This window comes from Meles meles, chromosome 7, assembly GCF_922984935.1.
Source record: "Meles meles chromosome 7, mMelMel3.1 paternal haplotype, whole genome shotgun sequence".
NCBI classification, from domain to species: Eukaryota; Metazoa; Chordata; class Mammalia; order Carnivora; family Mustelidae; genus Meles; species Meles meles.
This window is the reverse complement of record NC_060072.1, coordinates 97,129,897-97,144,189: the sequence shown is the minus strand read 5'-3', so window position 1 is coordinate 97,144,189 and position 14,293 is coordinate 97,129,897. Positions and strand designations below refer to the sequence as shown.

General features: G+C 37.9%; 1 protein-coding gene across 22 annotated transcripts in view; it reads left to right on the top strand.

The window, feature by feature from the left end:
• Window positions 1-14,293, top strand: part of R3HDM2 (R3H domain containing 2) — a 158,808-nt gene that overhangs the window by 34,614 nt on the left and 109,901 nt on the right. For 19 of the 22 annotated variants that reach the window (XM_046011376.1, XM_046011394.1, XM_046011397.1 and 16 more), the window contains one exon: window positions 5,997-6,057. The exons of 1 other annotated variant lie outside the window; for it this stretch is intronic. The gene's annotated coding sequence lies outside the window, so the exon portion shown is untranslated. Of the gene's footprint in view, window positions 1-5,991; window positions 6,058-14,293 lie in introns of all 22 variants that reach the window. 2 more of the 22 variants (XM_046011377.1, XM_046011374.1) reach the window with 1 other exon arrangement.

Below are 14,293 nucleotides of genomic sequence, written 5' to 3'. Positions count from 1 at the left end.
CAGACACTCAACTGACTGAGCCACCCAGGGGCCCCAGTGCTTTTAGATCTTGTCCATTTAAAAAATTAAGTTGTCTTTTTCTTATTGATTTGTAGAAATTTTTTGTATATCTTATATATGAGTCCTTTGTGGGATACATATATTTGCACATATCTTCTGTAGATGTTTATGTGTGGGATAGATGCTGGAACAAATTTATTAATGAGTGTTTTGCTGGGATTCTGTGATAGACATCTTATCTATGAAGAGTGATTCTGTATATTGTTATTTAGAGATTCTAGTTCCCTTACATGATAGCAGTGCACATGGTGCTTTTGTGTGTGTCACTACTGATGTTTTGAATTAGTCTCAGCTAATTGCAGGTGTTTCTGTTACCTATTGCTGTCGACCAAACCACTCCAAATCTTAGTGGCTTAAACAACTATTTATTAGGGCGCCTGGGTGGCTTAGTTGGTTAAGCATCTGCCTTGGGTTCAGGTTGTGATCTCAAGGTCCTGGGATCGAGCCCTACACAGGGCTCCCTGCTTAGTGGGGATTCTGCTTCCCCTTCTCCCCCTGCCTTCCTCTCCCTCTGCTTGAGCTCTCTCTCTCTGTCAAATAAATAAAATCTTTAAAAAAACAACAAAGAAAAACCCCAACTGTTTATTTGCTTATGATTAGGTGGGGTGGCAATTTGGGCAGGGCTCATCTGGCTTGCCTCTATTGCACATGGAATTTGCTGGGCTTAGTCATGTGTTTGTGGTCATTTGGTAGGTTGGTGAGGGCTGGTTGTACCTGGATAGCCTCACTCTGGCATTATCCATCATTAGGCTGGAGCTGTCATCCAGGGTGCCTTGGCCTCTCCTGCGGTCTGTCTTGGCTACCTTGAACGGTGACTAGGTCCCAAGAGAGTGAAAGTGGAGGTTGCAAGGTTTCTTAAGACTTGGTCTCAGAGGGCGCCTGGGTGGCTCAGTGGGTTAAGCCGCTGCCTTCGGCTCAGGTCATGATCTCAGGGTCCTGGGATCGAGCCCCACATCCGGCTCTCTGCTCGGCAGGGAACCTGCTTCCCTCTCTCTCTCTCTGCCTGCGTCTCTGCCTACTTGTGATCTCTCTCTCTCGCTGTCAAATAAATAAATAAAATCTTTAAAAAAAAAAAAAAAAAAAAAAAAAAAAAAGACTTGGTCTCAGAAATTGCACAGTGTCATTCATGCCACATTCTATCAGACAAAACAAGTCCCAAGGCCAGCTCAGATTTAAGGGGTGAGGAAATGAACTCCCCTTTTTGATGGCAATTGCTGCAAATTATTTGTGGGCGTGTTTGATCAATAGCATTGAGCCTCATTGTTCTATCTTGTTCCTTTCTTTCTCTTCCTCCCTTCTTTCCATCACTCCTTTTATTTTTTTATTTTTTAAAGATTTTATTTATTTATTTATTTGACAGATTGCAAGTAGGCAGAGAGGCAGGCAGAGAGAGGGGGAAGTAGGCTCCCCGCAGAGCGGAGAGCCTGATGTGGGGCTAGATCCCAGGACCCTGAGATCATGACCTGAGCCTAAGGCAGAGGCTTAACCCACTGAGCCACCCAGGTGCCCCCATCACTCCTTTTAAATGAAGTTTGTGGGTTTTTTATCATTGCCTTGTATTTCTTCTTGTAGTTTGTGTTAGAACAAAGCTTACTTAAAGGATGTCTTCTGTGATTACTTGGTGTGGTCAAGGACCAGACATTTTCAGGTCCTGACTGTGACTTTCCCAGTTATCATAATAACAAGCATTTGTTAATGATGAAGAGATTAGTTTCTTCCCTAGTGATTTTGATCTTTTTTTACATCCTTCTTTAAAAAATTGGTAAGACCTGAATGTTAACATTGGTCCTTTTATGAGCTCTATTCCCATCTCTTCCATTCCTTGTTAGCCATCTAGAGTTACTAATATGAGCCTGAATTGACAACTGTTTTTCCAAGGTCTCGGTGAAATCTGGAAGGGAAAGGCTCTGCAGCAGGAGAAGGGGTCTGGACTGCAATTGTAGTGAGGAGACAGTATTTTTTTTTTTTTAAAGATTTATTTTTTTGACAGTATTTTTATATGTGAAATAAACAAGAATCTTGGGAGAGGTGCAGATGTCAGTGACCTGTCAGCCCATCAGGATGAATCAGCTGAAGTCCTAGGTGAGGTGACAGTGTCAGTGCAATGAGCCCTTTACCCTGAATTTATTGGGCCTCTCATTAAGGTAGCTGTCATAGCTCTTATTTTAGAAAAAAAGTCAGAGTCATTGTTCAAGATTCACCTGACTTTAAACATTATTTATTTTGGAGGGGGAAGGTCACTTTCAGTGTAGGAGTACTATTGGAAGTGACATGTGGCTGGTTTGCAGATTATAGCCATTTTGGTGTGCTCAAGTGTTACAGTTGTTAGGATCTTTAAAACTTGTCTCCAGGTGGCTGGAGGCTATTTATTCTGCTTTTCCTAGTAAGTTTAATTAATTGTCTTGGGTCCCAGACAAGTAGATTTGTTAAGTATAGTTTCTGATTTATCTGTTTCCCAACCTGTGATAATTTGATGGGAATAGGAGCTCTTGAGGTGGCATTTTATTGCAAGATGGATGTTGGCTGCTAAATGCAGCTGATTAGAAGGCTAGGGCACAGTATCTGTTTTCCTGGTGACAGGGTCATTACTAAGGCTTTACAGAACACACCACCAGTCAGATGGCTGAACTGAATCTTCCTGCTCTTGTGAGGTTATCTCCAAGGCGTTTGGAGTGCTTCACAGAACTCTATCAATTGTGTTCTCTCACAGGCATTTGCACCTTTTGTCAGTTTAACCTGGTTGCTGTGGGTTGTGAGGCGCCCCTTAGTACAGTGCTGGTAACCAGATCTTTGTCAGTTGTTGCTGCCTGAGAACCTTGGGTGTGGGTCTCACAGACCCAGAGAACAGTGCTGCCAGATAAAGTTGCCGTCTTATTTTCTGAGTGCATATTTTATCTTCAGAGAAAGAAGGGGAGCTGAGAATACAAGGCAGTTTGTTACAGTGAACACAAGAACACAGGGTTATGATGGCTAGGCCATCCTATTGGCTGTACATATACGTTTATTTTTTAATTTTAATTTTTAAAACATTTTTATAGTTATTTGAATGAGAGAGAGTGAGAGAGATCATGAGCAGAAGGGAGGGCAGAGTGTGAAGCAGACTCCCCACTGAGCCAGGAGCCCAGTGTGGGACTCGGTTTCCAGGACTCCTGGGATCATGACCCAAGCCAAAGGCAGACATTTAAATGACTGAGCCATCAGGTGTCCTGGCTGTACAAATAAGTTTAAAATTTTTTTTGAAAACTGAAGTTTACCTCAGAGGTAGTACTTAGCTTTGTAAATTAATCAGACAATTAGAAAACGTTACAGTGTTTATGTGTCAGGCACTATTTCACATTGGAGGTACAGATAAGAATAAGACACAAGATTTCTGTCCTCAAAGAACTTACATTTTCGTTTGAGAAGATAGGCAGTTTTCAAATAAATAATTACAGATTATGAATGAACATGTGAGTGGTATGAAGAAAATAGATGTGGGGATGTGACTGAGAGTGAGGGAGAGGGGTATAGTCAGATGGGATGGTCAGGAAGACTTTTTTATAGTGGTGTGTGAACTATTATTTGAAGGGAGACAGAACCAGCATTTCCTGATGGGAAAGGAGTGTTCTGGACAGGAGGAACAACAAATACTAAGGCCTCATTAGGAGTATGTGGTTTGTATTTTCAAGAATAGGCAGGGGCCAGATTTTGTAGGACTCCGTAGACCTTGCCTAGGATAATGGGGAACCATTGGTAGAAAGAAGCTGGTTGATGAGGAAAGCTAAATGATCTGATTTACAGTTTTATTTATTTATTTATTTATTTTTAAAGATTTATTTATTTATTTATTTATTTGACAGACAGAGATCACAAGTAGGCAGAGAGGCAGGCAGAGAGAGAGAGAGGAGGAAGCATGCTCCCGCTGAGCAGAGAGCCCAATGCGGGGCTTGATCCCAGGACCCTGGGATCATGACCTGAGCCGAAGGCAGAGGCTTTAACCCACTGAGCCACCCTGGCGCCCCTGATTTACAGTTTTAAAAGATGACTCATACTTCTCTGGGAAGAACAGATAGCAGAGTACCCAGAAAGGAAATAGAGAGATTAGTTAAGAGACTATTGCATTTTATGAAAAACCTACAAACTATATGGGGGTTATGGAGGATGGACGGCAGAAAGGAATTGAGCTTCTTTCAGAAAGTATTCCACTTTTAATTTTGATAAAATTACAAATAGGGCAAGAAAACCATAACATCAGTAAGTACTAATATGTGTTTTGAATTATGTTGCTCTCGATTCTCTAACTCCAAAATGGAGAGAGAACTCTTGGTGTGGCAGGGCTCTCAACATGAACTCACTATGCCCACTTAAAAATCAGGCACATCTGGGCATACCTTGAGGGCCTGCGGGGAAAAGCAACTAGTCATTTCTTTGTAGAAGGGAGAATAAGGCATTTCCTGGGGGGGGGGGGGAATTACCATGCAGACAGTGTTTTAGGACAAGGTTGGTGGTGAAAAAGGGGAAGGGTGATATCCTGGTCATGCCTCCCAAACCTAACCAAACTACCACACATCTCTAATGCCAGAACCCTAAGGTGCAGGGGCTATAAAGAAACCAGAGAGCTTTTTCATCGAAATCTAGTATGATATTAGAAAGGCAGACTTTAGCAATGTGATACTCATGGGTAGAGTTGTAAAACAAAATGGAGAGTTAGGGATACTTTTCACTTCAGCATAGGACCCGGTGGGGCTTAGGTATTTTGAGGGTTCCAAGAACACAGACGGGCTTGTCATATGAAGGGTTCTAGTGGTGGCATTCAGCACTCAGAGTTTCTATTGTGGATTAAGCAGCAGCCAGCTCTCAGAGTCCTATAATAGCAACAACAACAATAATAATAATATTGTAGTCAGAGAGGGGAGATATTAAATTATGTGTTCATAATATTTATTTCTACTCACAGAAGAAAATTCTGTCTCTGGCTTCTCTATGTTCTTCTCATCTACTGAGAGAGATTACCTATCTGCTAGCTCAGTTTCTAGATTGTCTTCTATAAAAGGATAATGGGTAGAAAACAGCTGAAGAATTTCAAGGAGTAAGACTGGATGATTAACTTATATTAGAAAGTGGACCAAGAACTGCTTAGAAGAAGAGGGTATCATTAGAGGAGACAGAGCCAGATGAGTAGAGTGTTGTGTTGTGAATTGAAAATAGGAATAGGTAGGGGCACTTGGGTAGCTCAGCTTTTTTTTTTTTTTAGAGATTTTATATGTTTTAGAGAGTGTGAATGCTAGCTGGGGGAGGGACAGAAGGAGGAGAGGAGAGAAGCTCAAGCGGACTACTCACTGACCCTGGAGCCCAATGCAGAGCTTGATCCCAGGACCCCAAAACCATGACTTGAGTGGAAACCAAGAGTCGGTTGCTCAACAGACTGAGACACCTAGGCTCCCCAGAGCATGTGACTCTTGATCTTGTGGTTGTAAGTTCAAGGCCTCATGTTGGGTGTAGAGTTTACTTAAAAAAATAATAAAAACAAAAAAAACCCCTGTGCATTAAAGCAATGGATGTTAAAAAAAAAGAGGGAATGGATATAGAGGGTTTAAGGCAGGTATAGGGTTATGAGAAATATTGTGAGCAAAAGGAATTGGGAAAGAAGATACAAAGAAGCTGCTGTGGAGGGGCACCTGGGTCAGTGTAGTGTCTGTTTTCTGCTCAGGTCATGATCTCAGGATCCTGGGACAAAGCCCCAGTTTGGACTCTCTGGTCGGCGGGGAGTCTGTTTCTCCTTATCCTCACCCCTGCTCATGTGCGCACTCTGTCTCCCTGTGTCTCTCATATAAATAAAATCTTAAAAAACAAAAATAAGCTGCTGTGGATTTTGGAATGGATATTTTTCTTTGGGAGTCTCACTATATTAAGATTTAAATTGCTTTTAACTTTTTTTTTTTTTTTTTTGAGGTTAGACTTGTTTCTTATGTGATGCCATTCGAGCACTGGACTCATGGAGGCTGAACATTTATTCAGGTAATAATAGGTAACATTTATAGAGCACTTTCTATGTGCTAGACAACAAACTAAGTGCTATAACTATATTCTCTTGTCACGCAACCTCATGAAGTTGGAAGTGTTATTGTACCTGTTTAATAGATGAAGAAACGGAGATGAGAGTATATCAAGACTGAGTTCACCTGAATTAGGAAATAAAAAAGACTACTGCTATAGTCGAAGTGAGAGATGATGGTAGCTTGAATTAGATGATGTCATTCCTCACCTGTCATAAGTACATGAGTATAAAGTGGTTTTGACTGAACTTCACCCTCATTTTCATAACTTTTCTCACATAACTTTTCTCATACTTTTTGTTTGTGAAACAATGGACATACTTTTTGGTAAAGAAAAATCCAATTAGATTTTCTTTAAAAAGCCGATTAGATTAGTTAGAGTTTTAATTTCAAAGCTTTTCTAACTTTTTAGAAAGATAATAAGTTTGAAATAGTTTAAATTTATTTGAGTGAATATCTATAAAAGGTAAATAGATGTTTACCTTACAAAATAGATATTTACTTTATCTTACAAAAGGTTAATAGATACTAATGGGGCATTCTTAAAAGATTATTAGTATGGATAATAGGAATCTTTTGTGTTGTTTTTGTCACACTTGAAATACTGTTCACAGGTGTTTTAGCTTTAAGGAATCTTATTATAAGGGCTTCTGTAGGAGCTTTCTTGGTATGTCTAAATGTTTATTTATAGATCATGCTAATGGTAGTACTTGCTGGAACTGAGAGGGTTTTTAGTACTACCTGAAAATCAAAATGAAGATTTTAGCATCTCTGATATTATAATGTTGGTTAATAGAAGTATTTGTAAATTTACAAAAATTCAATTTTATATGCGTGTTGTGAGTGGTTCTCCATGTACAGTTTTGCCAGGAGTTGTTTATACACTCATCAAAGTAAAATAAGACTGTTTTACCACTTCCTTAACCATTGGGTGGCCAGCATGAATACATTGTCTTATTAGCCTTTTCCCCATCTTTTTCAAAATAGATGTTGAGCTGTAATTGACATACAGTAAGCTGTACATGCTAAAGTGTACAGTTTTGTTAAGTTTTGACATATGTGTTGTTCACCCATGAAACTGTTACCACGTAAAGATAATGAAAATATCACCTCCACAAGTTTCCTTATCCCCATTTTTAATACTTCCCCTCAACTTCTGTGGTCTCTCGGCAACCTGATGAACTGATGAACTTTCTGTCACTATAGGACAGTTTGCATTGTCTAGAATTTTATATAAATGGAATTGTAAAGTATATCCTCTCACATTTATTTATTTTTTCTTTGGCTTTTTTTAAACTAAACATGAATTTGAGATTCATCTATGTTGCTGCATGTATCAGTAGTTCATTATTATTGCTGAGTAGCAATCCATTGTATAGCTATAACACAATTTGTTTATCCATTTGTTTTTTTGATGATGCACATTTGGGTTGTTTTCCAGTTTTTGGCAGCTAAAAGTTATGCTGAAACATTTGTGTATAAATCTTTGTATGGGCATATACTTTTTTCCTCCCTTAAGGAATTTCTTTTTTAAAAAATTGTGAAATTCGTGTAACCTATAATTAACAATTTTAGTGTATAGTTCAGTGATATTTAGTGTATTTATGATGTGCAACCACCATTCTCCCATCCCCCTCCATCACCTGGTGACCACTAATTTGCTTTCTGTCTTTGTGGATTTTCCTCTTCTGGATATATCTTATAAAAAGGATCAGACAATTTATGAACCATTTGTGTCTGGCTTCTTTCATTTAGCATAATAGTTTTAATATTCATACAAGTTGTAACATGTATCAGTACTTTTATTCCATTTTATGACCAAATAATATCCCATCGTGTAGGTATATCACGTTTAGCTAATCCATTCATCAGTTGGTAGACATTTGGGTTGTTTCCACTTTTTGGGTACTATGAATAATGCTGCTGTGAACATTTATTTATTTATAAGTTTTTGTGTGGATATATATTTTCTTTGGGTATATATCTAGGAGTATAATTACTAGGTCAAATGGTAACTCTGTTCAGCTTTTTGAAGAACTGTCAAACTGCTTCCCAGGTGGCTGCATAATTTTGCATTCCCCCTAGCAATGTATGAGGGTCCCAATTTGTCTATGCTTACTAAACTTACTGTGTGTCTTTTGATTCTAGCCATCCTTGTGGCTGTCAAATAATATCATGATTTTGATTTGCACTTCCCTGATGACTAATGATCTTGAGTTGAGCCGCTTTTTCTGTACTTACTGGTCATTTGTATATTTTATTTAAAGAAATGTATATTTAAATCATTGGTAGTATTTTTAGAGAACTTGTCTTTTTTTTTAATTGAGTTGTAAGAGTTCTTTATTATGGATACAAATTCCTTACTTGATACATGATTTGCAGATATTTTTTTCCTATTCTGAGTTGTCTTTTCACTCACTTGATGGTACTGTTTACAGACAAAAGTTCTAAATTTGATGAAGTCTGCTGATCTTTTTTTTCTCTTGTTACTTATGCTTTTAGTGTTATGTATAAGAAGTTTTGCCTAACCAAAGGTCACAAAGATTTATTCCAATGTTTCATATTGAGTTTTATAGCTTTAGCTCTTACATTTAGCTCTTACATTTAGCTTTAGCTCTTACATATTGAGTTTTATAGCTTTAGCTCTTACATTTACTTGATCTATTTTGAGTTAATTTTTATGTATAATATGAGATATGGTTCCAACTTTATTCATTTATATTTAGCTTTCCACTTCTCATAGCACCTTTTGTTGAGAAGACTGTCCTTGGCCTGTTTGATTGTCTTGACCTCCTTTTTTGAAAATTAGTTGACCATAAATGTAAAGGTTTATTTCTGGGCTTTCAGTTCTATACCACTGCAGTACTGTTCTGATTACTGTCACTTTGTATTGTAGGGTGGAATTAGGAAATGTGAGTCCTCCAATTTTGTTTTTCTTTTTCAAGATTATGTTGTTTGGTGTGCCTGGGTAGCTCATTTGGTAGTGCATGGGACTCTTGATCTCATAGTTGTGATTTGAGCCCCATGTTGGGTGTAGAGATTACTTAAAAAAAAGAGGGCTCCTGGGTGACTCAGTCATTAAGTGTCTGCCTTTGGCTCAGGTCATAATTCCAGGGTCCTAGAATGGAGTCCTGTATCAGGCTCCCTTCTCTGCAGGAAGCCTGCTTCTCCCTCTCCCGCTCCCCCTGCTTATATTACCCCCTCTCACTCTCTCTCTCTCTCTGTCAAATAAATAAAATCTTAAAAAAAAAAAAAAAAAAAGATTTTGTTGTTTATTTCAGGTCCCTTGTATTTCCATATGAATTTTAGGATCAGATTGTCAATGCCTTCAAAAAAGCCAGCAAGGAAAAAAAAAAAAAAAAAAAAAAAGCCAGCAAGGATTTTCATAGGGATTACACTGAATCTGTAGGTCAATTTTGAGAGTGTTACCAGCTTAGCAATATTAAATCTTTCAGTCCATGAACATGGGACATCTTTCCCCTTATATAATAATAAGTTCTTTAATTTCTATCAGTGATTGTTTATAATTTTTAATATATAAGCATTACAGTTTTTTAAATCCTATGCTATTATACTTCCTTGTTAAAATTATACCTAAGTATTTTATTATTTTTGTTACTACTGTAAATGGACTTTTTCCCTTAATTTCATATTTGGAATATTCATTACCTGTGTATAGAAATATAATCAATTTTTGTATGTTGACCTTGTATTTTGCAACCTTGCTGAACTTGTTTATTAGTTTTTAGTGGATTCCTTAAGAATTTCTATATATAAGATCATGTCATCTACAAATAGAAAAAAATTTGGGGGGATGCCTGGGTGGCTCAATCATTTTGTGTCTGCCTTCAGCTCAGGTCATGACCCCAGGTCCTGGGTTCAAGTCCTGCATTGGGCTCCCTGCTTGGTGGGAAGCCTGCTTCTCCCTCTCCCACTCACCCTGCTTGTGTTCCCTCTCTTGCTGTTCTATAAATATGTAAAGAAAATCTTAAAAAAAAAAAACTTTTTTTGTTTTTGAAAATTTATTTATTTTAGAGAGAGAGAGAGCGCGCGCGCGCGCACGATTAGGGGGAGGGGCAGAGGGAGAGGAAGAGAGAATCCTCAAGCAGATTCCCTGCTGAACAAGGGGCCTAACTTGGGGCTGGATCCCAGCATCCTGAGATCATGACCTGAGCTGAAATCAAGGGTTGGCTACCCAACCAACTGAGCCACGCAAATAGAAAAAGTTTTACTTCTCTTCCACACCGAATGCCTTTTCTTTCTTTTTATTGTCTCACTGCCCTGAGTTTTTTCCTTCTGTTCCTCAGACTGGATATTCTTTCCATTTGTTGTTTTAAAGTTTTTATTTATTTATTTAAGTAATCTCTACACCCAGTGTGGGGCTGGAACTCAAAACCCCAAGATAAAGGGTTTGCTTGTTCTTCTGAGTGAGCCAGCCAGGTGCCTGCAGACTAGATATTCTTTTTTTTTTCTTTTAAGATTTTATTTATTTATTTGACAGAGATCATAGTAGGCAGAGAGACAGGCAGAGAGAGGGAAGCAGACTCCCCACTGAGCAGAGAGCCCGATGCGGGGCTCGATCCCAGGACCCTGAGATCATGACCTGAGCTGAAGGCAGAAGCTAAGCCCATTGAGCCACCCAGGTGCCCCCAGACTGGATATTCTTAATTGACTTAACTTCGAGTTTGTTGGTTCTTTCTTCTGCCTGCTCTTATCTTGTATCAAATCCCTCTATTTATGTTTTTCATTTTTGCTACTGTACTTTCCAACTCCAAACTTTTTATTTGGTTCCTTTTTATAATTTCTGTCTTTCTATTAATATTCTGTTTCTGAAATGTTACACTTTTAATTCTTTAATCATAGTTTCTTTTTTTGATCTTATTTAAATTGGCTGATTTAAAGCCCAGTGTCTAGGATTCCTAAGTGAGTTTCTTTTGATTGCCATTTTTCCAGCTATACATTCCACTTCATGGTAATGTTATAGTGCTTCATATGTAGTATAAGAACTTTACAATAGTATACTTCTTTTTCTCCTCTCCTGGCCATTGCCCTGTTCTGGGTATACACTTTACTTGTATGTGTGTGTGTGTGCGTATTTTGAAGATTTATTTATTTTATATGCACATATATGTGTTTACACATATGCATATATATACTTACATACATATAAATTACAATATAAAATTATTGCTTTGAATAGTTTATAATTTTGAAAAAATATTTAAATAATGAGTAAAAAAAGATTTTTATAATTACCCATATTGTAACCATTTTTGATGCTCTTCATTCCTTTGTGCATATCCAGATTTCCATCTGTTATCATATTTATTCAGCCTGAAGGACTTGCACAGGTTTTAGCTCTTGTATGTGTGAAAAAGTCTTTATTTTGCCTTCATTTTTGAAAGATATTTTCTGTGAGTGTGGAATTTATGGTTGACAATGTTTTTCTTTCAGTCTTTTAAGATATGGAGTCTTCTGATTTGAATAGTTTCCATTGAGAATTTTGTTATTGTCTTCATCTTTGTTCCTCTATATGTAATATATCCTTCCTCCTGGCTGCTTTTAAATTTACTCTGTATTACTGTAATATTAGTGTTAGGTTGTTTGGTAATGGTGTGTCTTGGGTTTTTTTTTTTTTTTTTCAGCTTCTTGGATCTTTGTATTTATAGTTTTATTATAATTTAGAAACTTGGAAACCATTATTTCTTTAAATATTTTTCCCCCATCTCTTCTTCAGAAATTCCAGTGACACCTATTAGGTAATTGGAATTTGTCCCGCACAGTTCATGGATGCTTTGTTCATTTTATTTTAGTGTTTTTTTTTTCTTTCTGTGTTTTATTTTGGTTGACTTCTTTGCTGTGTTTTCACATTTTTTTTCACCCTGTTTGTTCTGTTGCAGTTTTTAATCTTCTACTAGTCATACATAGTGTGTTTTTATCTCTACCATTTTGGAGATTTTTTTTACTTCTTCTCCGATCATGCTTCCTTTAGATTTTTACACATACGGAATCTAGTTATAATAAATTTTTAAATGTTGGCTCTTTACTTATTTTATAAGCTGTCACTTCTAGTCTTTTAATTTTTCATTGTGAAATAAGTATAATTTATAGGAAGTTGCAAAAAAAATGTAACAATTTTCCATTCCATGTGCCTTTCACCCAATTTCTCCCAATTGTGTCAGCTTGTATAACTATAGTACCATGTAAAAACCAGGAGGTTAATATTATTATAATCCATAGAGTCTATTCAGATTTGACAATTGTACATGTACTCCTTTCTGTGCATGGGTATATGTGTTGGGGGAGTTCTGTGGAATTTTAATGTATATCCACAACCACCATCAAGATACAGAACAGTTCCATTCCCATAAGAATTCTTCCTGTTGCCCTTTAATAACAACGTCCACCTACCTCCACCCCATTCATAAACCTATAACCATGGCTTTACCAGTCTGTTCTCAAGCTTTTTAATCTTACCATGTCATTGTTAATTAAATGGAATCATACCATGTATAACCTGTTGAGATTGACTTTTTCTCCCACTCGGCATAATTCCCTTGAGGTCCATCCAAATTATTGCATGTGTCAGTAGTTTGTATCCTTTCATTGCTGAGTAGTAGTCTGCTATGGTTGTCCCAATTTTGTTTACGCATTCACTTTTTTTTTTAAAAGATTTTATTTAAAAAAAAAAAGATTTTATTTATTTATTTATTTGACAGAGATCATAAGTAGGCAGAGAGGCAGGCAGAGAGAGAGGAGGAAGCAGGCTCCCCGCTGAGCAGAGAGCCCGATGTGGGGCTCGATCCCAGGACCCTGGGATCATGACCCAAGCCGAAGGCAGAGGCTTTAACCCACTGAGCCACCCAGGTGCCCCATGCATTCACTTTTTGAGGGACTTCTGTGTTGGTTCCAAATTTTGGCCATTGTGAATAAAGCTGCTATGAACATTCTTGTTCAGGTTTTTCTGTAAACATGAGTTTTTAGTTGTATGGGATAAATGCCCAAGAGTAATTACATAAAACCACCAAACTGTCTTCTAGAGTGGCTATACCATTTTTACATTATCATCACTTACGTATGAGTGATCCAGTTTTTCTGAATTCTTGTCAATATTTGGCATTGTCAGTATTTTTCATTTCATTCTGTTTTTTAATTTACTTATTTATTTTAGAGAGAGAGAGAGGGAAAGTGCATGTGTGCACACGTGAGAGTGTGGGGGAAGGGCAGAGGGAAGGTCTTCAAGCAGATTTCTCTTAAGCATGGAGCCTGATGCAGGGCTTGATCTCATGACCCATGCCACCTATGAGAGAGATCATGACCTGAGCTGAAACCAAGAGTCAGATGCTTAACGAACTGAGTTACCCAGGCGCACTAGTATTTTTTATTTTAGCCATTATGATAGAGATATAGAGATAATTCAGCTGTTTTGCATTTCCCTAATGGCCATTGACTTTCAACGTTTGCTTATGTCTTTTGCCCATTTCTTTTTTTTTTAAGATTTTATTTATTTATTTGACAGAGAAAGACAGTGAGAGAGGGAACACCAGCAGGGAGAATGGGAGAGGGAGAAGCAGGCTTCCTGCCAAACAGGGAGCCTGATGTGGGGCTTGATCCCAGGACTCAGGGATCATGTAACAACTGAGCCACCCAGGCGCCCCTCTTTTGCCCATTGCCTAATGGTTTCTTTGAGTTTTGAGAGTTGCTTATATATCTAGATACAATTCCTTTCTTAGGTACAGTTCACAAATATTTTCCCCAGGGTATACTCTCTTCTGTGAACTCTAGACTCTTTTGCTTTCTCAGACTTTCACTCCTGTGTTCTCCACTCAGGGAGCATGTTGGATTCTACCTAGGTTTCTCCTGGACTCCTCCCTCTCACCTTTTTTTTTTTTTTGACCTTACTTGGAAGCAGTGTCTGGGCATTAAGCTTGGGTGATCTTAAGGCTTACCTTATTTGTTTCTCATCTCTCAGGATTCCTTGTTGTTCATTGCCCGATGTCCAATGTCTTAAAAACCATGGTTTTACCCATTTTGTCGGGTTTTTTTTTAGTTGTTTCTGCCAGGAGGGTAAATATGATCTCTCTTACTCCATGTTAGTCAGAAATCAAATCTCCCCTGCCCACCCCCACTGCTGAAGTTTTCAATAACATTAGGAACAGCCATTGTTAATAACTACTGTCCAATAATTCCTTCCTGTC